The 27,709-nt window shown below is 38.2% G+C and overlaps 1 long non-coding RNA gene across 1 annotated transcript; it reads right to left on the bottom strand.

Moving 5' to 3' along the window:
- Positions 1-2,404: 2,404 nt before the first annotated feature.
- On the bottom strand, positions 2,405-21,195 carry LOC306658597. The gene is made up of 3 exons (XR_013763098.1): positions 21,112-21,195; positions 15,527-15,604; positions 2,405-2,505 (listed from the first exon to the last, which is right to left on the bottom strand). It is a non-coding gene; the product is annotated as an uncharacterized lncRNA (long non-coding RNA).
- Between the last annotated feature and the right edge of the window lie 6,514 nt (positions 21,196-27,709).

Below are 27,709 nucleotides of genomic sequence, written 5' to 3'. Positions count from 1 at the left end.
CATCACAGTACCTATTTTAGAAGCTTATTTCAATGATTAAATGGATTTATGTTTGTATGCACATATATGTGTATAAATATGCATGAGCACAAACACATATTTGTATGTACTATACATTTTATACATACACACATATACTCATAACAATATGTATAGTTATGGATTGAATTGTGTTCTCAAAAATTCATATGTTGATTTCCAAACCCCAGTACCTCAGAATGTGACCCTATTTGGAGACTGGGTCTCTTTAGAGGTAATCAAGTTAAAATGAGATCATTACCATCGGCCTTTCTCCACTGACTGCTGTCCTTACAAGAAGAGGAAATTTGAATCCAAATACGTACAGAGGGAAGAAATTGTGTGTGGGAGTCTCTCAACCACATCCCACATGGATGAGAAAAGGGTTAATTGCCAGAGGATGATGTTGGCTATAAATCAATCAATTACCCATAAACTTATCTAATCAATAAACACATAAGAGTCGATACTCCTTTTAAATGATGGGGGGGGAGGGTGACAGATCTGGTCATACTAGCTCTGGTCTCTAACAACATGGAGTAGCCCAACTCTCTTTTATTTATAGACACACAGGTAAAAGGGCCTGGAACAGGAGGAGCTGCTTCTGTGATGAACAGGATGAGATGGAGTTAGGGGAGTCATTTTCTCAGGGAAACTCCCACATTGCCACATACCTCCGTGGTTGCTGGTTCCTGGAAGCGAGGCCTCTGTGTTCTAGGCTCAACCTCATCTGACTCTGCTATGTAAGGATGGCTTCCCACAAATGTGGAGACACAGGAAGAAGATACCCTCTTTAAGAAGAGAAAGGAAAGAGACCTGGAGCAGATACTTCCTCTATGGTCCTCAGAACAAATAACCTTGCTGACTCCTTCATCTCAGACTTCCAGCCTCCAGAACTGAGAGAAAGTAAGCGTTTGTTCTTTAAGTCACTACATTTATGGTACCTCATTACATGTTATAGTAGTCACAGATAATAGATATATAGATAGAGAAAAACACTCAAAAAAGTACCTAGTACATTTTAAGTAGTAGTAGTATTTAAATATTTGCTAGTAATAATAATAAATATGTTATTAATCAGAAAGTGTATAGTTTTACATTATCCTTTTTAAAAAATACAGACCTGTGAATACAGAATCGCATCAGAGGAAATAGTTACAGCAGCTGACATGTTCATCAAACATTGAGCTGGTCTGGCTCATCTCTTCAGACCTAAATCCAACCATGAGAGCTGCACAATGAGGGGTAACAACGTGGAGTCTCTCTACAGCTTGTTGTAAGTCCATAACACTTTTCTCTGACCCTTTTAAGTCAAACATGAGCCAATGTCGCCACCGATTTATACTTGAAACAAACATTTCCTACTGCTCCTCTTTTCTAGCTTCCAAATGAATTCAATGCAAACATATTTGTTTTATCAAGGCAAGCCTACACAACAAAGTTAGGTTTACAGCTTCTTTCTGTGAGATTTGCCTGAGTATTTGGGCAATCAAGTCACAATGCAGAAGTCTGAGGCCTGAGACTGATGGAAGATTACAATTGCCATATATAACCCCTTGCTCGGTATTTTCACATTCACTAACATAGTCTCATTTTCCCTCACTGACTAATACAAGTAAATTATAAATGTGAAATCTTGAAGCAACATAGATTTTACACTAGTATAGAATTCTGATTCTTATCTGTGACATGAGCCAGAGAAGTGCAGACTATGTTCAAAAAAGAAGAGGTTTGTGTTAATTGTATTGTCAACTTAACTGGGTCCTGTGGTGCACAGATATTTAGTTAAACATGATCTGGGTGTGGCTGTAAGGGGATTAGAGATGAGTTTAACATCTATGGCTCTATTTCTCTGGAAAAACCTCGCTAATACAGGGTGTGTTCTGCATCTGGTTGGTATTCTCTCTATCATGCTATTTCAGAGAAAACACTTTTTGAATTCTTTTTTCAAATAAATTTTGCCTCCCCTAAACTGCATTGCTATGTTCCCTCCTTTTGGTTAACTAGAATGTCTCTCTCTTGTCACAATGTCCAGAACATTCAAACGCAAGAGTTTCCTCAACCACAGTGGCAGTGCTGACCCTTTAGCAGGCTTCTATTCTTCCTCTTTATTTTCACGTGCTGCATTATAGATTACCAAACTGGTTTACTAATCTCACTGCACATATACCAAATTCCTCCTGGAAAAGTGTGAGTACAGTCAATGGCTAATTTGGGTCAACCTCCAAATTTCATCTGCACCTACCTTCACAGAATAACCCCTGGTATTTTCCATGAAACTAGTGGACACCATTTGGCTCATCTTCTTCTGCTCTCTTTTCCATTCTACCTATAGGTAGTTCCTCAATATTTGAACCAAGTAATATAAAAAAGCACGAGTTAAAATGTCCACTGATGTTTCTGAAATAGCCCCATGTTCCTTAAAATTATTTTTAACTGTAGGTTCAACAGGCAAATATGTTGGCTTATCTCCTCCTGCCCAGGTTCCTGAAAGACAAAACATAGCAATTACTGTTAAAGGAAAGAATTACAAAAAAATCATGCATCTTTAATGAAGGCACAGAAATAGAAATATTATTATCTAGCGCAGATCGTTCTCAGCTTGAGCCTCTTGTGAGCCTGTCCTGCCAGTAATTCTGGGTGCAGTGTAGTGAGCTTGGGACTGAGAGTCAGAATCCTGGGTCCCAGTCCTGACCCTGCATTTAAATTGCTAGATGATCCTGGGGAACTCAGTTATTCTTTGTGGGTCTCCTTGGTAAATTTGGGAATATGGAAAGTATCATAATTAAGGTCAGTTAGCATAGTGGTTAGGGTGTGGTGCTGAGCCAGCCAAGGTGAACTTGGATAAGTTACTTAACTCTATGCTTCATTTTTCTTATCTGTGAAGTACAGACAATCACAGTCTTCCCTCAAAGACTTCTTTGTGAGATTTTACCAAACTCAAAAAAGTGCTCAGAATAGTGCCTGACCCAGAGTAAAGCCCTCTCTATGCATAAGCTGTTATGATGATCTCCAAAAGGGCTTAAAATTTTAAAATCATTCAGCTCTATGACTCCAATGCCTCCCTACCACCACTGCCAAAAATTTTAGTACTGTGGGATTTTACTTTTGGAATAGAAAATGAACAAAGAAATAAAATACTAAATTTGAAAAACCATCATTATCTCTGTTTATCAATGTAGCACTTGTCTGAAAGAACAGATATTTCTCAAGTAACACAGATAAAATAACCCATTGGTATCAAGTGATTGATTTCACATGTTAATAACCTTAAGAGATGGAAAACATGGGGAAAAATGTTTTGTCTTTCAAGAGAAGGAAGTAGCATTCACTGCGCATCAGCGTATGTTGAGGTTCTACAATTTTGGGTCATAAGCCCTCCTCTGATATCACTGTGGAGCAGATCACCATTTCCATTCTACAGATGAGAAGGTTAAGGCTCAAAGAGGCTCATTACAGTTAAAAAGTCGGATGGCTCTGCAAAGATGGACTCAGATTCCACCCAAGCCTAAGCACAAAATCTATGCTCACGCCACACCACAAGGGCAGCTCAGACCACAGGTATTCCTAGTCAGGGCCATAGTGAAGGGAGAAGTTGTATTTTCATAAAACAAGTTATAATTTGGATGTATGAGTAGAATTTGCTCTTTAAAATAATCTTTATGAAATGAAAAGTAAAATGTTCTGCAAAATACTCTCTCTTCTCAGTTTCCTAATACTAGTTACTAGACAGAAGGAATAGTTGTCAAAGACTGGATAGAGTGGAACAGATTTTAAATCCAATGATATGGGTTTCATCCCAGTTTTGATGCCCACCACCATAATATAGACACTATCTCACATCTGTAAAGATAACTGCTGGAGGACCCTCATACCTAAGTAAATTGGGGCAAAGAATGAGGAAGACTCCAGCCTCTGCAATGCTACTGCTAATTATGTGTTCTCATGTTAATGAAGTATCTCTGAAGTGTCTTACAGACATTGTATAACACAGTGACAAGAATAGATCTTAAGCATTCTTAACAAATATAAATGATTTTTTTATTTTAAATAATATAGTACCTTACAAAGTCAAATACTCAGGTGCAATAAGAAGTAGCATTCTTTCCTAACTCCTCTCAACACCAAATGTAACTGGGAATTCAATCCTGCTCCTTGATTTGGACCATGATTTCCAAAGGCCCAGCAACTCCAAGAACTAACCATAGATATTTGTCTCACAGCAAGGTGCTAAGTGCAACACCCACCACCCAATTCCTTCATTTTTTACATCTCCTGCTCCTAAGAGTGTACACAGAGTAGGTAATCAGTAAGTGGTTGCTGAATGATGGAATGAATCTCTGAATTCCTTTTATTTGGGCACAAAGCAAGCTACATAATTTATGAGGCCCAGTGCAACATGCAAATATGGGGCCCCTTATTCAAAAATCAGGGGGAAAATGATGGTAAAGTCTAAAATATAAAGCTTATCCCTCTGTTCTATGATCTCTCTGTCTCTCTTTACCTGTGTCTTTTACTATTTATTGTCATTCTAAGTAAAGAAAAATTAAAATTAGTGAAATTTTTATTTTTCTTCTTTATATAGTAGAATGCTGGTGAAACTACAAAGGTCACAGGCCTGAGAAATCAGACTAGCCTGGGTACAGTCCTAACAAAGTAAGGAATAAATGACAAAATTCAAGTATCTCCTGATATGAACTAACACAATAGTTAGCAAAGTCAAGGAAATCTGCATATGATAGACAGAGGGCATTGTAGAATAGTGTTTTTCCACTTGTAATAATACCAAGAAAACCTTTCATTTAACTAATTGCAAATCCAATTTATTCCCATGGAGATGAAGTCCTTTGATAGAACATAAAATGTTCAAGCAAGTAAGTTTCTATCTTCTTTGGGGAAAAAAGGAGAGAGAACAGAGAAAATATGCTATTGATATAAAGAATTATGGATGGAGAAAATTGCTGGATTTTATTTACTCATATTCCATTCTACCTTCATGCATGCAAGAGGCTGGCAAGATATTATAACATAATTATGGACTCCCCTAGCAGCTTGAGTATCAATGGTTCCTATTGTTCCAAGCCTTTTGCAAGCCCATGAGCTCCAAGATTGCATCACATGCACAAAAAGAGCAGGAGCTAATTGCATTGCATATTTATACTTCCACAGTTCCCGCCATTACACACATAATTCCCTATGGGTTCTAATTAGCTCAATCAGGCTGGAGGAGTGAAAATGTAAGCAATTTAAAATAAATATGGGTTTTGCTACCACCACAAAATTTGGCAAAATACTAGCCTTACAACTACAACTTATAACTATAGTTTATATCTCATTTCTGAAAAAAACTGGATAGCTCTTTTGTTGTGCTTAGGTTTAATCAGGGATAATAACTTCTTAAATAATACCAATCTAGGTGGTTTGCATTTTGGTGTTTTCCTGGAATCAGAGGGGAAAAATTCATTTTGAATATAATTTTTGTTGGGCTCTTAAGCGATAACTCTGAAGATAACATCCAATGACTCCTACCCACTCTTTCCTCTCCTGTTTTATAATGTGCGTGACCCAGAAGTCTTACCTTTTAATCCAGTGCAAACTATAATGAATGGTGCTTAGGAAAAGGATTTTCCTGAAGTGTTGTACTCTGGAAAAATACGTTTAATTACTCCAAGCACCAATTAGTGCTTTAAAGTTCAGGGAAGTAAATTCTTTTTTAAAGTGAAAGCACCTACAACTTCTCTTTACATAAACAAGAGCACTGTCAGTCTCTCCAGTTGCCCATCACCTCATTATTAATTCATCTGGCTTCAGAATCTCAGTTCTAATCAGGGAGCGCTGGCTCCTGCAGCTGCACTTACAATCAGCTCAATGGCAAAACGGCCGTGTGCAATCACCCTGCTCCAATCTAAGATGACTCCTAATGAAGGAATCATTTGGAAGGCAGCTGGTCTCCTAAGACCCAGTTTGCGGTATCTAATGGCTGGGACTCAGAGGCTCACATCAACTTTCCTCTCCTGAGATATACTATCTTGATCCTGGGGGAGGCCAAGGAAAGCAAGGAGAATGGAGACACAAAGAAATGTCCAAAGTGGATCCCAAGACACCATGCAGAGCAGAAGCCAACCCTGGCCACCAGAGGACTATATGGTGATCTCAGAAACATTTTGCTCCCCCCACCACTAATACATAGTATTTCACTAGTGGCAAACATTCAAATATTGGAAGTATTTACATAAAACTCCAGGGTGCTAGACTCTCAAAAAATAAGTCATATGCTCTATAAAGAGGCTACATTCTGCATGTTGTTCAGTTCTGAGCAAAATTTAACCTTCTTTCCACAAGATAGAGTCTGGCTGGCTCATTTTTTTTACCTACCCAGATTCTGTAGGCATTTAATATTTACCCCTCCATCCAAAACCCAGGATTCTTCAGGTGATAGCCTACTCTAAAATGCCAGAGAGGTAAACAGCCCCAAAAAGAGTGAAAAAGAAATGGAATAGAAAGTTGCCTCATTCAGTTTTGCGTCTAGAAACCTAAATGAAGGAAGGCATAGGCATCATCAATTCTCAGACAATATGCACTCACTGGGTATGACCATGTGCCTCGTACAGTTAGGGAAGATGACAATACAGCAAGTAACAAGACCAGACCCCTACCTTCACCAGGCTCCTTTTCTCTTGTGAGCCAGGCAATAATCAACTAACAAATAAATAAATATTACATCTGGTAAGCCATAAGTGCTGAGAGAATGAATATACACACCAAACTCTACATGAAAATTGAACCAGTCAAGGAAACCAACCTACTATCTATAGTAACCAGTCCAGAAAGTCAGACTTCTGTCTGTACTAACCAGTCCAAGAAGACAAGGAATAAGCCATGTACCAAACAATCCAAAGTGACCAGTACTTGATTAGTAACTGACAGCCTCCAACCCTAACCAGTCACAAAGAATGACCCACTTCTAGTGAGCACACCTTCGTCTTCCCCAGGACAACAGGTTCCAGTCACTGCCCACCTGCAGCCTTCCTTTTTTCCACTGTGAAGTTTCCCTCTTCTCTACCTGCCTTTGTGTCGCTACCAAATACAAGGGATGGTGGCTGCCTGCTTTGCTACAGCAAGCTCTGAATGAGCAGCCTTTGCTTATTCTCATTTGAGTGGTCTTCATTTATTTCCGTAGACATTTAAAACAACATCAGGCAGAAAGTATAGAGTGGTGAATGGGTTGGGAGGTTGGGAAGAAGGTGATATCAGAGCCAAGTCCTGAGAAAAAGGGAGAGAACTATATAACTTGCAGTGGAAAATCATTTCAAGCAGAAGGAACAGCAGTACAAAGTCCAGCACAGAAAAAGAGCCACCACTGTGGTTCAGAATCAGCAAGCAGAATAAAGGAGGAAATGAGTTTTAGAAGAAGGGATCAGAGAAACAGTCACAGGCCAGATGCCAGGTTGCATGGGCTATTCAGGCCACAGCAAGGACTCTTGAATTTTCTCAATGTTAAAAAAAAAAAGGCACTGTAAGTTCTGAACAAGGCAATAGCATGACTCCACACTTGCCTGTCTGTGTGGAGAACAGAGGGCAAAGTTGGAAGAAGGCACCAAGCAGGAGGTGCAATAAACCCACATGAGACATCATGGCAACCAGAGCTAGTGTGAAGCAATGAAAGTGAAAAAGGTGGCCAAATTTGGAATATAAATATTGGGCTTATGAAGTGTTGAACCTGAGATCAGTAAAAAGGTGAGAAATCATATGACCCAGTCATACCACTCCTCAAGATTTATCCTAAAGAATTAAAGTCAGCATACTACAATGATAAATCATACCATGTTTATAACAGCACGATGGAATCAGCCTAGGTGTCCATCGACAGACGAATGAATAAAGAAAATGTATATATGCACAATAGACTTATTCAGCCATAAAGAAAAATGAAATCATGTCATTTGCAGGAAAATGGATGGAATTAGAGACCATCAAGTTGAGTGAAATAAGTCAAACTCAGAAGGTCAAGGGTCATGTATTTTCTCTCATATGTGGAAGTTAGACAGGAAAAAAGAAAAGGAAGGCTGAGAGCTGTAGGGAGATCTCATGAAAATCGAAGGGACATCAGTAAAACGGAGGAAAGGGACCAGAGGGTAAGAAAGAGTGGAGGGAAGGAGAAGTGTTAGTGCGAGATATTGGCCAAATTACATTGTTATATTATGTGCATGTACAAATATGTAACATTAAATCCTACTATTATGTACCACTATAATGTACCAATAAAACTTGTGGAGAAAGATGAGGAATAAAAGCTGACTTTTCTTCCCCTCTCCTCCTATTTTCCAGCCAATAATAGTAACCTCTCCACACCCCTCACTCCCCCCATCTTTTTTGTTACTGAGGATTGAATCCAAGGGTACTTAATAACTGACCCACAGCCCCAGCCCCTTTTATTTTTTATTTGAGACAGGGTCTCACTAAGTTGCTGAGGCTGGCTTTGAACTTGCAATCCTCCTGCCTTAGCCTCCCAAACCACTGGGATAACAGGCATGTGCTACTGCACCCAGCACCACCAGCCCCTTTTGAAGTCTGCCCAGAAGTACAAGTATGTATAAAGTAATGCAGCCAAGAGTGGATGAGGACAAACTTGTGGGGAATTTCTGAGGAGGAAACGATGGAATAGAAATGGCCAAACCAGGGCGGTCTTTGTGCAGGAAGTCCTGAGGGCTCCTTATCTAAAATGCACTCTCTCCCACCCCAATTTAGGAAACCTCCAGGCCTCTCAGACCACCTTTATTCAGACAGCCCAAAGCATTTCTTTGTTTCTCTATCAGGATTACCATCTTTCCCTGGTCATATCTGTACCTATGGTCAAAGCTGTCCATGCCCATACCCTCACCATGCCTGGGCAAGCCAGACTGACCTCCAGATATTTTCCATACTATAGGGGCACCTATCAGTCTCCCTTCTTTCTCTTCCCCAAAACTCACAGCAACTCTGGACCAAAATCTGACAGATGTGGGGTATAAATACCCCAGCTTCCTTGTACCTGAGCAGAATAGTTCTGAACTGTGGATTTTGCAACATTTTGCAAGGTGTGGTAGCCAGTTTGGGAGCCAGCCTGATAGTACCCTTCCCATCTTACCACCTCTTCACTAAGCAGCACCCTTTCTCCTCTAAGTTAATAGTTCATCCTTGAATTCTTAGCTCAGGGTCAGCTGCTAGAGGACCCAAATTCAGGTCCTATAATAGATTTTTTAAATTTGTTCTTTTTAGTTGTACACAACAGTAAAATGTATTTTGACGTATTATACATATCTGGAGTACAACTTGCCAGTATTCTGGTTGTACGTGATGTGGAATTACATTGGTTGTGTATTCATATATAAACATAGGAAAGTAATGTCCAATTCATTCTACTATCTTTCCTATTCCCACTCCCCCTCCCTTCCCTTCATTCCCCTTTGTCTAATCTGAAGTACTTCTATTCTTACACACACACATCCCCCACCATTGTATTTTAGCACCAACATATCAGAGAGAACATTCAGCTTATTTCACTTAGCATGATAGTCTCCTGTTCCATCCATTTACCAGCAAATACCATGATTTCATTTCTCTTTATGGCTGAGGAATATTCCATTGTAAATATATACCACACTGTCTTTATCCATTCTTCTGTTGAAGGGCACCTAGGCTGATTCCATAGTTTAGCTATTGTGAATTGAGTTGCTACAAACATTGATGCGGCAGTGTCACTATAGTATACTGATTTTAAGTCCTTTGGATATATACTAAGGAGTGGGATAACTGGGTCAAATGGTGGTTCAGTTCCAAGTTTTTCTGAGGAATCTCCATACTGATTTCCAGAGTGTTTGCATCAATTTGCAGTCCCACCAGCAATGTATGAGTATACATTTTTACCCACATCCTTGCCGACATGTATTGTTGCTTGTATTCTTGATAATTGCCATTCTAACTGAAGTGGGATGAAATCTAGTGTATTTTTAATTTGCATTTCTCTAATTGCTAGAGATGTTGAACATTTTTTCATGTATTTGTTAACCAATCATATTTCTCTTTCTGTAAAGTGCCTGTTTAGTTCCTTTGCCCATTTGTTGATTGGGTTATTTGGTTGTTTTTATTTTGTTTTGTTTTGGCATTAAGTTTTTTGAGTTATTTACATCTCCTGGAGATTAATGCTCTATTTGAGGTACCGATGGCAAAGATTTTTCTCTCATTCTGTAGGCTCTCTCTTCATATTTTTGTTTCCTTTGCTGTGAGGAAGCTTTTTAGTTTGATTCTATCCCACCTGTTGATTCTTGATTTCCCTTCTTGTGCTTTAGGAGTCTTGTTAAAGTCCACTCATAAGCCGACATGATATAGATTTGGGCCTGCTTTTTCTTCTATTAGACTCATTTAAAAAAATAAATTAGAGAGTATACATGAGATGGGGGGAAGTGTCTCCTCCAGGCCTTAGTTTATAAAAGCCTTTGTGAATACTAAAAGTGCCTGAGCTCCTTGGAGAAAAGGTCAATTCCAGGATGTGGCAAGGGAAACATATTAAGAGGACATGGGGTCAACTTGAAGGGGTTACCACTGGCTAAATTTGGAGTGATTTAAACATAAAAACCAAATAAAAACAGCCAGGCATGGTGGCACACGCCTGTAATCCCAGAGGCTTGGGAGGTTGATGCAGGAAGATCCCAAGTTCAAAGGCAGCCTCAACAACTTAGCGAGGCTAAGCAACTCAGCGAGGCTAAGCAACTTAGCGAGACCCTGTAAGATAAAAAAATTTTAAAAAGGGGGCTGGGGGTGTTGCTGGGTTCACTCCTTGGTACCAAAAAGAAGAAGAAACCATGAGCCTATACAGAAAATAAGTATGAAAATGAAATGAACAAGTAAACATGAAAGAAGGGATCATTGTCTCTGATAAAAAGAAATTGAAGGGATGATAGGATTATTTAAACTCCATTTTAACAACCATAGTAGCACAAATTCAGGCCAAAGCCACCAATGTATGTTAAATGTAGGAAGGAAAAGTTTAATAAAAAATAGGATATTTATATAGTGTGTTATGGTTTAGATATTGGTGTCCCCCCAAAGCTCATGTTTGAGACAATGCAAGAAAGTTTAGAGGTAAAATGATTGGATTATATGAGATTTAACCTAATCAGTGCATTAATCTCCTCATAAGGGTATTTTGTGGCTAGTGGGGCGTGGCTAGAGAAGGGAGTCACTGGGGGAGTGACCATGGAGTATATATATTTCGTATGTTGTTGTGAGGGGAATCTCTCTCTCTCTCTCTCTCTCTCTCTCTCTCTCTCTGTTTCCTGGCACCTTGTCCCCATCTGCTTTCCTCTGCCACACACTTCTGCCATAATGTTTTGACTCCCCTCAGGCCCTGAGGAACGGAGTTGGCCAACTAGGGACTGAGACCTCTGAAACTGTGAGCCCCCAAATAAACTTTTCCTCCTTAAAATTGTTCTTGTCAGGACCTTTTGTCACAGCAGGGAAAAAAAAAACTGACTAAATCATGGTATCAAAGTCTTTCCCTACAAATTACTTCTTAATCACAAAAGGAAAAAGAGCTATTATACAGCAGAGAAAACAGGACACAACAAGGACTATTCCTTCAGACATACAGAAAGATTTTCACTTATTCCTTAGTACAAAGAGAATGAGGAATAAATCAGAATCCTACTGGTTATATCACACTTATCTTTGTTATACAATCTGTTGACCTTAATGTACTAGTTACATGTACATGGGGATTGGGTCATTCTTAACTATTCCTTTTACTGTATCCATAAAGCCTAGGTTTTGTTAAAGAACCAAGCCATATCCAAGCAAGCCCTATCTGACCTTCAAAAACATCAGTGTGGAGAGACAAAGGGACTGAGTGGAACAGAATGTCCCTTCACTAACGGAGCTGTAACAAAGCCAATAGTCCCAAGAAATCTCCACACATTCAGCCCCTGAATTCAGTCCCTGGATGAATTCTACCCCTCTTGTGCTCCTCATATCACTTTCCCTGACTGTTTTACCTAAGTCAGTCCTCTATATCTATGGGGAGTTCATTCCCACTCCATACCCAAATCCCCTGATGCCTTAGTTTCTCATGTAATATAGAATGGTATTTTGTACATAACCTAAACACATCCTTCTATATATTTTAAATCATTTCCAGAATAGTTATAATACCTAATACAATGTAAGTGCTATACAAATAGCTGTTATATTCCATTGTTTAAGGAATAATGACAAAAAAAATTGTACATATTCTGTTTGGCCACAATTTTCTTTCTGAATATTTTCCATGTGACGTTGGTTGAACTCATGGATGCAGAACCCACAGAACCAGGATAATTGACCCTGCTATCTAAACATCAAGTTATAGCACAATTGTAATATTTTATACACCCCTCCAAAAAGTAGAAGCTCTTTCTGTTCCTTTTTTTTTTAACCAATTCTTTCAGATTTATCATTCAAAAATCAGACATTTTAAGAGGCATATAAGGTGCTGAATGGTGCCCTCCACTCCCTAAAAAAAGATAGGTCCATGTGATAAGCTCTAGAATTTGTGAATGTTACCTTATTTGGAAAAAATATTTTTTGCAGATATATCAATTAAAGATCTTGAGATGAAGGCATTATCCTGAATTATTCCTATGAACTTTAAATATACTGTTAAGTGTCCTTATAAGAGAGAGGGAAATGAGACGAATAGAGACAGTAATGCCAAGTTGAGCAGAGGGAAGTAGCCACAAGCCAAGGAACCCAGACAGTCACCAGAAGCTGGCATGAATTCTCCCCTAGAGACTCCCAGGGGATGAACATACCTCAATTTCAGACCTGGTCTCCAAAACTATAAAATAATAAATTTCTGGTGTTTTCAGTCAAGTTTGTGGCAACTTGTTCCAGACGCCACAGAAAACTAACACAACAGAAGCTTTTACATGAAATTTTATGCAGACCCTCCCCCTTTTATGTAAACTGATCAAAGGAGAACTGTTGAGGGCCAATGGGGAAGGGGAGCACTAGCTACCATTGCAAGTCATCTTCCCCTGAGCCTAGCCCCCTCCCCAGGCTTTCCTTGACTTGGAACACTGAAGGTACACTCCCATTCACCTCAGAGCACCAAAGTGGCTTTATGGAAGAGCAGAAAGCCATTCTTCTAAAATATTCATGGTAGTCATTCATCACATACATCTGTTTTTTTCCTCCTCTTGCTTTTTTTTTTATTTATTTTTATTTATTTTTTACTGTAAACAAATGGGATAATGTTGTTTCTCTGTTTGTACATGGAGTAACAGCTTACCATTTGCATATCCATACATTTACATAGAGTAATAGGGTAATGATGTTTGATTCATTCCGTTATTTTTTTCCTTCCCCCCCACCCCTCCCACCTCTCTTTTCCCTCTATACAGTCCCTCCTTCCTCCATTCTTGCCCCCCTCCCACCCCCCATTAAGTGTCATTATCCGCTTATCAGTGAGATCATTTGTCTTTTGGATTTTTTAGATTGGCTTATCTCACTTAGCATGATATTCTCCAATTTCATCCATTTGCCTGCAAATGCCATAATTTTATTATTCTTTATGGATGAGTAATATTCCATTGTATATATATATATACCACAGTTTCTCTATCCATTCATCAATTGAAGGACATCTAGGTTGGGTCCATAGTCTGGCTATTGTGAATTGAGCAGCTATGAACATTGATGTGGCTGTATCTCTGTAGTATGCTGATTTTAAGTCCTTTGGGTATAGGCCGAGGAGTGGGATAGCTGGGTTTGCTTTTCTATTTAATTGTTTCAGCCAGTTTTCTGTTGTTGTGACTAAATGCCTGAGAAAATCAACTTGAAAGGAGGCGAGATTTATTTTGGCTTGTGGTTTCCATTCTTGGTCATTTGGTTCCAGTGCTTTTGGACCTGTGGTGAGGCAGAACATCATGACAGGAACCCATGGTGGAAAAAACTTTTCACTGCATGGTGGTTGGAATGTAAACAAAAAAGGGTCTGGGTTCCAATATCTCCTTCAAGGGCATGCCCCCAGTGACTTAACTTCCTCCCACTAGGTCCCACTTTCTAAAGATTCCACCATCTCCCAACAGCACCATAAGCTGGTGACCAAGCCTTTAACACATAAGGCTTTGGAGGACATTTAAGATCCAAACCACAGAGCAGCTCTTATCTTACATGTGTGTCTTTTAGAAAGCAGGTATGTGGGTTGCACAGCTATGTTTCAGTCTCTGAGCCACACCTTCTGGAACACTCCTCTATAAACAGCAGTTCATCCTTGTTCCTGTTCCCTGTTTTAAACTTGTAGTTTGATGTCAAGCTCTCTTTCTCCACATCTAGGGATTTTTTTATTGTTGTATTATAATTATACATAATGGTAGAATCCATTATGCCATATTCATACATGCACATAACATAATCTGAACCATCTCATTTCCTAGTACCTTTCGGCATCCAGATTTGAACCCACCTTCACTCTTAGGGTTCATCTTTGGCCTGATCCAGAACCCTCCTTTTCATTTCATTTGATATTTTTCAGTCTCAGATCCCAGACCTTGACCCTGGCTTGCAGTTTCATTTTGTGTACCTCGAAAACTCTCCTTTCCCTGCAGAATTTCCTGTCACCCTGTTGCGGGGTCACATATTTCTTCCATGAAGTCAGCAGGGATTCAAGAATCAAGACATCCCCTCTAGGCTTTCTAAAGCTGACAGAATTGCTCTTTAAACACCATTCACAGTTAATTCTGTACATTTCAATGCCATTCATAGGCTAAACACCCAAAATGCAGAGATCATCTGGGTAGGTGGCACATACCAGTAATTCCAGTGGCACAGGAGGCTGAGGCAGGAGGTTCATGAGTTCAAAGCCAGCCTCAGCAACTTAGTGAGGCCCTGAGCAACTTAGTGAGACCCTGTCTCAAAATAAAAAATAAAAATGTCTGGGGGTGGTACCAAAAAAAAAAAAAAAAGATACAGAAATTTAATCACTTGCCTTATAAAAACTCAAGTGAATGGGACATGTGGGGCATGGGCTGGCCCAAGAACAGAAAAGCCTCTGAATCAGACACTGTTTTAATTCACTCCTATCAACAGTCCTCTCCCCAGAGCCCTCTCAGGATTCATGTACAATCCAGGAATATGTTGGGATGGGAGGAAAAGGTAAGAGAGTCATGAGGGAGAGAATTAGTTCTTCATATCACACAACCAACTTTGTAATGCAAGTTGTGTTCACTTTAGGTCCTAATTTGAAGACTGCCCACACATTCTTCCCAGCACTTTTATTGTTCAGTTGTAAATGGCATTGACACAGCAGCCTCCCATGCAGCCTCTCTCAGTTGACTAAACACAGAGGTGCCTCACTTTTCACAAGCTTGCCTTCCAACTGTCTGTATGTTCACACATTATATATTATTGCTCCAAACCTCTTTGAATATGCTAAAATCTGATTTTCATCCAACACCCAAGGAATGATCAATATAAGCTATCACACAGTGGTCACCTGAGGGCTCATTGTTCTGTTTCAGTCCAGCAAATCTGTGCAATCATTTGGATGTTTATAGTATCTTGTCCTTGTATTCTATAAAAATGAGTAGGAAACAGAAAAATGAAAGTGCTGATGCAAGGGATAAGACATATAGGTCATATAAAACTTAATACAATTGAAACAAAGATGAAAATCACTAGGCAGCCTGAAGACAGAGAATCTTTCTCCTTAATCAGATTCTCATTGGACTTAGGTCAATTGTGTGTTCAATTAATTGTGAAGAAAAAGAACACAATTAAAGAACATGTACTGAATGTTGGCAATAAATCATAAATGACTGTGTTTAAAGAACTGAGGTATAATTAGGAATTTTATAACTTTCTACCATTCTAAGAATGGAACTCCTACCTTCTTTATATTAAATAAGTCTATTGTCTGGCTTTCCCACATTAAACCCTTGTACATATTTTCAAGAATATATTATGTATGAAAGGAAAGAATTACCTGTACTTACAAAAAAAGGGCAAAAATGCTGAAATCTAAACTGATATCAACCTAACATCAGTATATGAAAGGAATTTACTTCTACTCTAAAGGAAGTAAAACTGGATTGAGAAAAGCTAATCATGAGATTCTGTACAACAGAGAACTTTTGCACATAAGATGCAATGACAAAGACCCTGAAAATACCAACTTATGGTCAAGGTTATTTGTGGCTGTGTCATTTATAATAGCAAATGTCTGGAAACTCAAATATTTTCATCAAAGGACTGATTAAATACCCCATGATACACATGGAGAACCACACAGCCATAAAGCAGAATCAAGATTTCTGTGAATTAATATGGAGTGACTTCTAGAATATACTGCTAAGGTAAATAAAAGGAAGCAATGTTATATAGAGTTTCTTGTCTTTTAAAAGAGAATTAAAAGAATGAGCATACACACACGTTTTCTTATTTTTCCAAGAAATACAAACATTAACTAATGGTTGCCCACAGAGAGGGTGGTGATAACAGGATGAAGACAAGGATATAAACTTCTCCAAAATACTTTTGTAAAAAATTTTGATTTCTAAAGCATGCATATTTTACCTATTTAGAGATTAAATCAAAAATAAACTTTCCATAGAAAATATGGGGTTCTGTTTCTTGGAAGAAGAAGCACTGGATACCAGGCAGATAAATTCTGCCTATTGTCCCCTAGGTTGATTTTAGAGAGCCAAAGTAGAGCTGGAAGACTTAGTCTCTCAGCATGAGAAGCCATGAGCACCAATGTTGCTCCCTCACTCATGAGCTTACATAAATCATTCAGTCTCTCTCTCCTTTTCTGTTAAATGGAGATAATGTTTGCATCTTATGGGGAACAAGTAGATAATTTCCAAACAACAATAACCACTAAAATCATGCACAATCAGAAACTAAAGAACTTCATTGAACATGAAAATGTTCACCACACAAAGAATATTGGTATTCAAAATTTCTTTGAATTCAATCAAATTTTTTACTGTAGCTCCTTAGGGATATATAAATGGTCCCCAGCTTACAATTTTCTGAATTTATGATGGTGGCAAAATAGTATGCACAACTGTACTTTGAACTTGAAATTTTGATCTTATATCCAAACCATTCTTTGAATTTTGAATTTTGATCTCTCAGGTAAGCACTATGTTGTAGGATATTCTCTCATAGCACATGGATAGTGGTAGCCATGAATCCCAGTCAACCATGCCATCAGGAGGGGAAACAACTGATATTCTGCAGTGGACTGTGTTGCTAATCCAGGTGTTCAGTAAGTTAAGTATACTAAATGCATTTTCAACTTAAAATATTTTCAATTTATGATGGGCTCATTGGGACATTGTTTTGGTCAGCTTTTTTGTTGTTGTTGTGACTAAAAGACCTGACAAGAACAATTTTAGAAGAGGAAAAGTTTGCTTGGGAGCTCATCGTGTTGTAGGTCTAAATTCATAGATAGTAGTCTCCATTCCTTGGGGTCTGGGTGAGGCAGACCATCATGGTAGAAGAGTATGGGTGGAGGTAAGCAGCTCACATGATGATCAGAAAGCAGAGACAGAGACTCCACTCACTAGATACAAAATATATGCCCAAAGTCATGACCCTATAACCCACCTCCTCCAGCCACATCCTACCTGCCTTCAGTTACCACAGTTAATACCATCAAGTGATTAATTCACTGGTTGGGTGGAGGCTCTTATAACCCAATCACTTCTCCTCTAAACTTTCTTGAATTGTCTCACACATGAGTTTTGGGGGATCCCACACATCTAAACCATAACAGATTTTGACCTTCTCATAAATAAAGAAATATCTGTATATTCTGAAGATAAAGAATGGCAAAGAAATCTTAAACTTACTCAGTTGATTTACCATTAACAATTCACATAAGAATTGTAGCTTTTAAAACTATTTTACAATTACTATTTTGAAGAGGTAGGTTTTTAACCAAGAATTTTATACTCGCCCAACTTTTTTCTCCAATGTAAAGGCAAAATATAATTCTACATATTCTCCTATAGAAAAAGAAATCACTTAACAACATACTCCAGAAATCAAAAGAAGATTTCTATTTAAGAACTCAAAGGTGGGTCAATTGTGGTACAAAATGATTTCCATTACTCAGATGGGTCTCAAAATGAAGAATGGCTGTTCATGTGCTCAGATGGATTTCACATTCTAAGACTGGCCCAGCAGTGTTCCCCTCCATGGCTTTTCCAATATTCCCCGGAGCCCAAAACATCTGTTCTTGAATTCCATTCTTTTTTAAAATTTATTCTAATTATACATGATAGTAGAATGCACTTTGATACATCATACATAGAGGGAGTATAATTTCTCACTCTTCTGGTTGTACATGTTGAATTCTGTTCTTTATCCCAGAGTTCAAATAAAAGCTTTTGCCATGTTTGATAACCACTTAAAATAACCTATATTATTCTATTCCAGCACTTGCTCTAATAATAGCTAAACTATTTACATGGTTAAGATGCTGTGCTGGGAGAATCACTAAAGTATTTTTTCTTTCTTCTTCCATAAAAGTAGAGCTTTATAGAGCAACATAATAACCATTTTCATTGCCAAAGAACTCAAGTAATGATTTTCTGGAACTTTAAAACTTGTATTGAATGACCTAAGTCTCAGAGTTTTATTTTTTCATTGGTAAAAACTAAATAAAACACTAGTCTATGGCAGATATCATCTTGTTCAATCCCTCTTATCATTCTCCACCTAACAGTTACAAATGTCCCTGCATTTGCTACATTTTAAGCTTTGCAACAAAACACATTTAAAAATGCATAGAAAAGACTATATACTACAATAAAATAAAATAGAACAATAGCTTTTATCTCTGGCTGGTGAAATTCTATATAGTTATTTTTTCTTTATACTTTTATTTTTTTCAAGCTTTTTTAAGGATCACTTTTCATAATCACAAAATTTGAGATTTAAATCAGTACACGTAATTTCTTATATATAATATGATTGTAGTACATAAGGTTTAAATATGCAAAAAATAAAGTTAAAAAATGGTTATTTTTTCTGAATGACAGGACGATGGTTAATTGCTTTCTTCCTCACTTCCAATTTTCTATATTTCCCATGTTTTCTGTAATGGCTGTAGATTACTCTTTAATTGTTTAGGGGATACTTTAAGGTTCTTTGGTAGGTGAATGGAAGAACAAGTCAAAATCACCATCAGTTTTTACTCATTTGAAACAAGGTCAGGGGAAAGGGAACAGAGAGAGGTGGAGATACGTCTATTCTTGAGCACAGATACCTTCTATGCCTGCTTCAAAAGGAAGTCCTTAAACAACCAACCCCACTTAGGTTCCTTGTTCTCAGTTCTGCAGCTTTGTGAGTCCCTGCAACAGGGAAGGTGGACTTTACTACCAACCTCCCCTTCCAAATGTTCTGCTCTGCCATGAAATCAACACAGCCCAACCACCCACATTTAACACTCTTTCTGCTGCCATGTGCGCTGCAGAGCTGTGTGCTTATTTGCAAAGAAAGACACAGTTGCCTCATAAAGCTCAGAATTAAGTGCTCTAAACAGATTTTGAGTTTACAGGACTCTTTCAAACTGCATTACTTTTCCCCTAATAAAGTTTTTCTCCTTGCTGCCACAAAAGAGAAAAACGTTTTATGACTTGCCTTTAAAAATGATATTGGGAGAGACTGATAGTGCAACAAAAAATGTGATTCCTGATGGAAAAAAAAAAAAAAAAACACTCTAGCAAACGTTACTCTACAGCAACTAATAGACTCTAAGTACAAATATCTCTGTTTTTTAAAGCATCTGAGGGTAAATGCCTGCTGTGCATTTTGTAACAAATTGATAAAATTTCCTTGCTATTTTGTTATCTTGGTTGACCTAAAAGGAAGAGAAGTAGCTGATCTACTTTGGGCTTCAGAAATATTTTTAAGAATATGTGCCTCTTCTCTCTACAGGGTAACAAGGACCATGTAGGGTAGGTTCTAACACAAGCCCTCCCAGCTCCAGTGGGAGGGTTTGCTCATAATCATTCTTCTAGCTTTGCTGGGGGCAGAACGAGGTTTTCTCTTTTGGTTTACTTTCCCTAATCCCTTTCACTATGGTATTCAATATTTCTTGGGACCCTCTGAGTACTTTGGAGCTATGTCTTCAAGAAATGTGTTCATGATGCTTTACTAATCTCATTCTTTAGCAGTCATTTTCTCAGTCTCTCTTCCCACCTCACACTTCCACTCATGAGGGGAAAAAAACCTGAGCTCTGTGGGCAGACACTCCTTGATTCCAATCCCAGCTCAGCCACGTACTAGGGCTTATGAGTTGGAGTGGGTAACTCAGTCTAACATTCAACTTCATAACTTAAAAGATGGTAAAGAGTACTGACATCACAAAGTTGCCACAAAGAAAATGGACACTACATACAAGGTTCCAGCCAGCAGCAGACGTCATCGAAATGTACCAGATATTCTAATCAGTCACACCATTGACATTTGTCCTTGTTGACCTCACCTGTCAATGTCCTGCCTTGTGAGATATGCTCGGGGCTTTTCTTAGTGCCTTATTATTTCATTGCCTAGATGACTTTTAGGTCATTCTGAGCTCTATGTATTTCCCTATGTGCTTCCTTTTTTCATCACCCAAAACCTCTAGATGCCTTTGGTCTGAGGACCAATTCTTGTGGGTCCCTGCTGTTAAACCTCTCCAGCAAAGATGTCTTCTTGTATTTCCTGTGTTGACTTATGCATCTATTTAGCAAATATAGCTGTGTCATGGACTGTCAAGACACATGAAAGTGAAGCATCTGCCTGCCCAGAGTTTACAGTCTAGGAAGAGAGATGTGGGCATTCATGACTACCCATGACTATGCAACAGAATGTGTATACCACAACCATGGGAGAAGTGAGGCTGATATTCTAATGAGAGACACTTCATTTTACTTTGAAATCAAACAGTCACAAGATAGTACAACACAGCATAAATAAAGCCTGAAGTCAGTCTTAAGCAGAAAATGTCTCAACACCCTCTTGTACTTCCACCTGATAACCAAAAAGGAAGGGGTGAAAAAGATAAATATTGTGTGATCCACTTACATGAAATATCTAGAACTGGTAAATTCATAGACAGCAGAGCAGAGGCCACCAGGAGCTAGGAGGGAGGGAAGAATGGGGAGTTGTTACTTCAAGGTTACAGAGTTTTGGGGGATTTTTGGGGGGTGGGGGGTGATGAAAAATTTTTGGAAACAGTGGTGACGTTTGCACAATATCATGGAATGCAATTAATATCATGGAATCAAATACTTAAAATGGTTAAGAGCAGAAATTTTCTGTTGTACATTTACCACATTTTAAAAAACCACAACTTTCCTAAGTACATATAGGAATACACCATAATGAATTTTACCATTGTGTACACACACAAGACTGGGATCCTAATTAGAATAAGATATATTCCATGCTGTACAAATATTATAAATATATCAGAATAGATTCTACTGTCATGTATTACTAAAAAGAACAAATTAAAAGTAAATAAATAAAAGTAAAAAAACACATTCAAGGAGGTCAAATTAAAACACATTCATGCATTGTATAACAACAGGGATATGTTATGAGAAATATGTAATTAGGCAATTTCATTATTGTGCAAACTATAATCTCATGGGATTTGTGTTAGTCAACTTTGTATTACTATAACAAAATACCTGAGATAATTAATTTACAAAGAGAAAAGGATTATTTTGGCTCACAGTTTTGGAGGTTCTGGTCCAAGAGCAGGTGGTCCCATTGATGTGGGCCTCTGAGGGGGGCCGTTGCTGGATGGCAATGTTGGGCAGTGTGTGGCAGAACAATCTGCTCGTATCATGAGCCAGTGAAAACAAAATGTAAGAGGAAGAGGCCAGAGTCCCACAATCCCCTTCAAGGGCATGCCTCCAATGACCTAAAGCCCTCTCACAAGACCCCACCTCCTAATGGTTCCACCACATTCCAATACTGTCACCTGGGAATCAAACCTTCAACACATGGATTCTGGGGTAACATTACCCATATTAAGCCATAGTAGGACCACTATTGTATATGTGGTCAATCATTGATGGAAAAATGGTGCAGCTTATGATTGTACAGAGTCACAGGCAGCAAAATATCTCCCTTCTCACCACATCCCAGCCCCATCAAACTACATGTGCTTCCTTATATGTGCCTTTCATAATAATTTAGTCAGTAAATGTCTTTTGAAAGCTCACCATGTGGTCAGACACTTTGCTAGGTATAGGAAAAATAACTAAAATCATTCATTCCTGTGCTCAGACCAGACTCAGCTCAAAGTGCCACTGTCTTGTTTATGAAGCTCAAATGCCACCCCCTACAAGAAGCTTCTAAGGTCACCATGTTGAAATGGATTGCTCTCTCCTCTACACCCCACCATCGGAGTCCTCCTTACTGTCTCCCTTGTATGCTGCCCCTTTTTGTGTCATCTCTGCCTCACCCCAGACCTGCACTCCAGCCCTAGAAAACTCCTTCAAGTCCAGAGTAGATCTTTCCCACTGTGCACCTGTCCTTTCATATAGTGACCATGCACAGCAGACCCACAATGTGTGCTGCCTTCAACCATCTGCAGAGCTATGTTTTCAGAATCAGTCGACCGCTCAATTGCAGGCCCCTTGCATTCTGCTATCAATCACTTAACCCTCTCACTCCTCCTCACCATACTCATTACAAGCTGCTTCTCAACCATTAGTGAAAAGGAGGAAGAGTAACTATTTCTCCTCCATGAATTAGCTTTAACATCAGGAGTGCTGAGATATGCGCAGCATAGGTCTCCTGTCCCTGGCTGATGAAAGGAACCCACCTAGGCATATTCAATGCACAACAAGTATTTAATTCCAGATAAGGTCAGTCTTTACCAATCAAAGAAATAAATGTGGCAAGGTTGAAAAGGGCAGAAAGAAGGGGAATATTCAATTGCACACACTGAAAGAACGTTCATAATAAATGACCAGCAGTCTTGGAGAGCTGATTTCTCCTCCATTAAGCTCTGAGATATTTGTACATGTAAAGACTCTGGAAAAGTTGGATATGTTTATATTTTTATATTAATGTACAAACCTTCTGTGAAGACAAAAACACAGGAAAGTTTTAGACTTGTAATAATAATAACTACCATTTATTAGGTACTTACTACATGCCAGATACTATTAAAGCCAGCATATATTAGCTTATTGAACAAACAAAATAATCTTGCGAGGACATAAATACTGCCATCCTGAAGACCCTGGTGCCCAGAGAGGGTAAATGCCTTGTCCAAGGTCACAAAGATGAAAAGGTGCAAAATCAGGATTAAAATAGGTTTTCTGGCTCCAAGGTTAACATGAAGTCTAAGTAAACTGTTTACCTGCCCCAAATGCACCCAGCCTTTTCTATACATTATTTTGAAAGAATGAGCAAATAAATCATTTTTTACAAAGACAACTAATATGCATGCAAAGGAGCTTCTTGGAGTGCTTAAAAAGATCTTTAAAAAAAATTTTAAGTACCTAATGTCTTAAAGTTCATTCTGAGAACAGCAGTCAAGATGAAGGCCTACTGTTGGAAGGAAGGGCTTTTATGATCATGAGTAATGATATGGAATATGATGAGTGAATCCTGGCTAAATGATTGACAGGATGAGATGAAGGATGTATGCCTTCATGGACATTGATGTCTCAGCCAGTCAACTACTACAGGGATGCTCCTGGAGGAGCCCCCAAATAGGCACACTCCTCCAAGGAGTGGAGATGGCCCAAGTTCCCTAAATACTCTGACTTTATGCACTGAAAAGCATGGGTAAACTAACAAATTCTGACTCCTATATTACTTGCATTAGTTAGGTTTTCACTGCTGTGATGAAATGCTTGAGAAAAACAACTGAAAGGAATAAAGATTTATTTGGGCTCAGAGTTTTAGAGGTTTCAGTCCATAGTCAGATGGCTCCATTGCTTTTGTCCCAAGGAAAGGCAGAACATCATGGTGGATGGTAGCAGGGTTATGGCAGAGGAAAGTTGCTCATCCCACGATAGCTGAAAAGCAAAAAAAGGAAAATGCCGAAGACAAAATACAATACCCAAACTCATGCCCCCAAGAAATCTGTCCTTTCAACTAAGTCTCACCTCCTATAGTTTCCATCACTTCCTAAGAATCATTTCAAATATTAATCCATCAATGGATCCATCCACTCATGAGTTTAGAACCCTCAAGATCCAACCACTTTCTCAAAGCCCCATCTCTGGATATTGATGCACTGGGGACCCAGTCTTCAACACATGAGCTTTTGGAGGACATTCCAGATCCAAATCATAACATTCCATCTTTCAGGTTATAGTCACCCATGCTCTTCTTATTTGGGGCCTTTTTTTTTTTTTTTAAATGACTCTGAAGATATCTAATCTCACCACTACCACTGTAGAGCTGGACTTTCTATCTTGTCTTACAGAGCTCTGGAGATACTTTACTCTTGACCCTACTCCACCTACATTACAATAGTCTGGAATTTTTATTTTCTCATTCATTAAATCTCATTGTTCTTTTCCATCAAATGAGGATTATTTCCCCTAGCTCTCTAACCCTTACCCTTTCATGCACCTTTATTTGAGTTGTTGATAGGATTTCTCCCCTTGATCAATTGCGATTTCATTGTTTGTACAATGGCATGCAGTAAATAATCCTTGTCTCTAGAATTGTACTGGTCCTGTCTTTAAATTGCCTTCTTAGAAATAACTGCCACATTTCTCTGAGTCTATTTAGTCAATATGGGGTCAAAAGGCTGGGAGGTTGGGATTTATGGAAGTTCCTTCCTACAATTCAGTAGTAAATTCCTCTAACACATCTACCAGACATTGCAAAGTTGGATTCTGTTTTACTGGCCTTCCTAACTGCAGATGTTGACAAAACAAAATGTTTCTCTGCCAACACCACATCCAACTACAACTTGCTTTTGTGAAGTTAAAACATGACTGCTAGGGAAATTATGGGTTTTTGTTTGATTGTCTTTGCTCAACTTTGTGGGTTTAGTATTTGCTTTATGTTGAAAGAAAGAAATGGAAAAATTGCCTTGTGATTGATAGCTTCTTACAATCTTATCTCTTTGCCAAAAATAACAGATCCTAATCCCAGCTCATCTAAGTCCAGCCACTTAGAAATCACTCCTCATTCCATCACCAAATATTATTTCATATTCATTATTGTCACTACCCATTCTACTCTGCAAGGGGAGTGTCTAGAAAAGGGGGAATCAAACGCTCCCAGGTCTTCCTCAGTGTCAGGATTCCAGAACCTCTCTGTAAAACTGGTAACAAGAGGAAAGAACAAAAGATAAAGTGCTACTGCCTGCACCTATGGAACTTCATCACAGAAAAGAATAAAACTCTCTCTCCTGAGGTCGTCCCATAAGGTAGATTGTGTCCACATAGTAACCCAGACTCTGAACCATGATCTTCTGGAGACAAGATGAATCAATACACTCAATAGCCCTTCTGGAGCTACTGAGATTTTAAAAAATGTTATCAAGTTGAATGATATGGAGAACATTCTAAGTAGTATTTCTTAATGAATGATAAAACATTCTAGCATCTCCAAGTTTACTGGAGTCATTTGATTCATGTTCAGTGGTATCTAACTCAAGTTTTTAGCTTTGTTCGTATAAAGTAGTTATAATTATTTTTAAGATCAAAGGAAAGGGAAAAAAAATTGGGATCATGAATTTAATGTAATGGTGGAGGCACAATTTACTCAACAAACATTTACTGAGAATCTACTATAATGGGTATTGTGTTATGGGCCAGGCTATATGGGCAATGACCAAACAGGCTCCATTTTACCCTGAGACTCCTTGTCATACAAGAAATACTTCTCCCATGAGAAAACTCTGCCTCTGCAATCCTGATCCTGCTTATAAATACACATTTCTATTCTTCTTAAAAAATGTACAATTGTTCTCTTTTTGGTTCCCATTTTTCTTGGACAATGTAACCTGTCAGAGAATGATTGTCTAGATGTTTAATAACCATTCTTTAACTTATACTCAACTAGAGTAGCTTTGACCCACTTCCCCTTCTGCTTATGATTTTAGATCTCATGATGTTTGTTTATGGTTTTGAATTATAGCAACAGCCATGCAGATTTGGACTATGAAGGTATACTCTAACCGTTGGAGGGGGTCAAGGAGCACAGACCTGCAGTCTGCCCTCATCCCTCCAGCTGGGGACCCATGGGCTGGTGAATAAAGATGGTTCCATCTCCTGCTTTAAGATCAACTCAGTGATTTATTGCAATCTTGCCCTAACAATTGTGCAGATCGGTAAAGATACAGAAATGAGTAAGACAGTACCTGGTCTCAAGGAGTTCACTATCTATGGAAAGAAACATAAATAATTAAACACAATTTGGAGATGAAGAAATAAATGTACACACAGGAAGGTATAGAAACATTTGGAAGATTATTTCATCCAAAGGAAGGTTTTTGAAGAAGCAATAAGAATTAGAATCATTATTCAAATTCCCTGCCTGAGCAGTTTATAATTCTTACCCAAAGAAACTACACTAGTTTATGCGTAGTTAAGTGTCTTTAAAGTTATTTTTGGAAGACAAGAGGATAACTATTATGACAAAAAGTAAATAAGATTTTGAATCATCAAAGCACAAAACTGTATGTGTATGTGTGCATGCTGCATACTTGGTAAATGTAGACTCAGATAATAGCTACCCTACTATATTTTAAAAGCGTAGGATGACAAAGAATTAATTAAGTGAACATTATATCCCATACATATGGGATATATTTGTTTGCACACAGATTTAGAGATAAAAGCAAGAATCCACTCACATATCCACTCCGATTTTAGCCAATGCCTTCTTTATTTCAGAACATTAGGACAAAGATTAGTGTTTCCTATTCATATAGGAATATTTGACTTGAGTTTCTGCTTTTCTCACAGCTCAATCTCACTTTTTTCCCTTAATATTTTTATTGGCACATTATAATAATACATAAGAGTGGGATTCATTGTGACATATTTTTACATCCACAAAGCCTAATTTGGTCAATTTCAACCTCCCCTTTTAAGGGAAAAGAAAACAACATTTGCTGAGCACCAACTATATCCCAAAATATGTTCTACCTGTCTATTATTTAGTTCTTCTTTACAGGATCTCTCTAAAACACAAGTGTTATTCCAGCCCCACACTCAAGTGTGCTCTACATGTCTACTTACACACAGAAGATGCATATGCACGTGTCAAGGGTTATGTACCTATATCTAATTTTTTTTGCACTCATTTGCATATAATGTTTAATTTTTACCAAATACTTCATTTTAATACATGCAATAATGATCAAAAACTATCAAAATATGCTAATGAACTTTCAATTGCAAATACATTGTTGCCCTGAATTCTAGAAGTTTATTATAAAAACATTTAAAATTCTCAATGATAAAGTGATTATTTTAATAAAAATAATATTGAAAATATGCATAAGCTTTTGAATTAGAGATCATCTAGTTTTTTTTTTTAATTTTAATTAAAAATCATAAATTTACATAGGGCAATGTTGTTTGATTCATTTTGTTACTTTTTTTCCCTTCCCCGCTCCCCTCCCAACCCTCTTTTCCCTCTATACATTCCTTTCTTCCTCATTCTTACCACCCTCCTTATCCCT

The sequence above is a fragment of the Sciurus vulgaris genome (assembly GCF_902686455.1).
Source record: "Sciurus vulgaris genome assembly, chromosome: 3".
Classification (NCBI taxonomy): Eukaryota; Metazoa; Chordata; class Mammalia; order Rodentia; family Sciuridae; genus Sciurus; species Sciurus vulgaris.
Note: the sequence above shows the minus strand (reverse complement) of the source record. Positions and strands in the feature narration are given on the sequence as shown.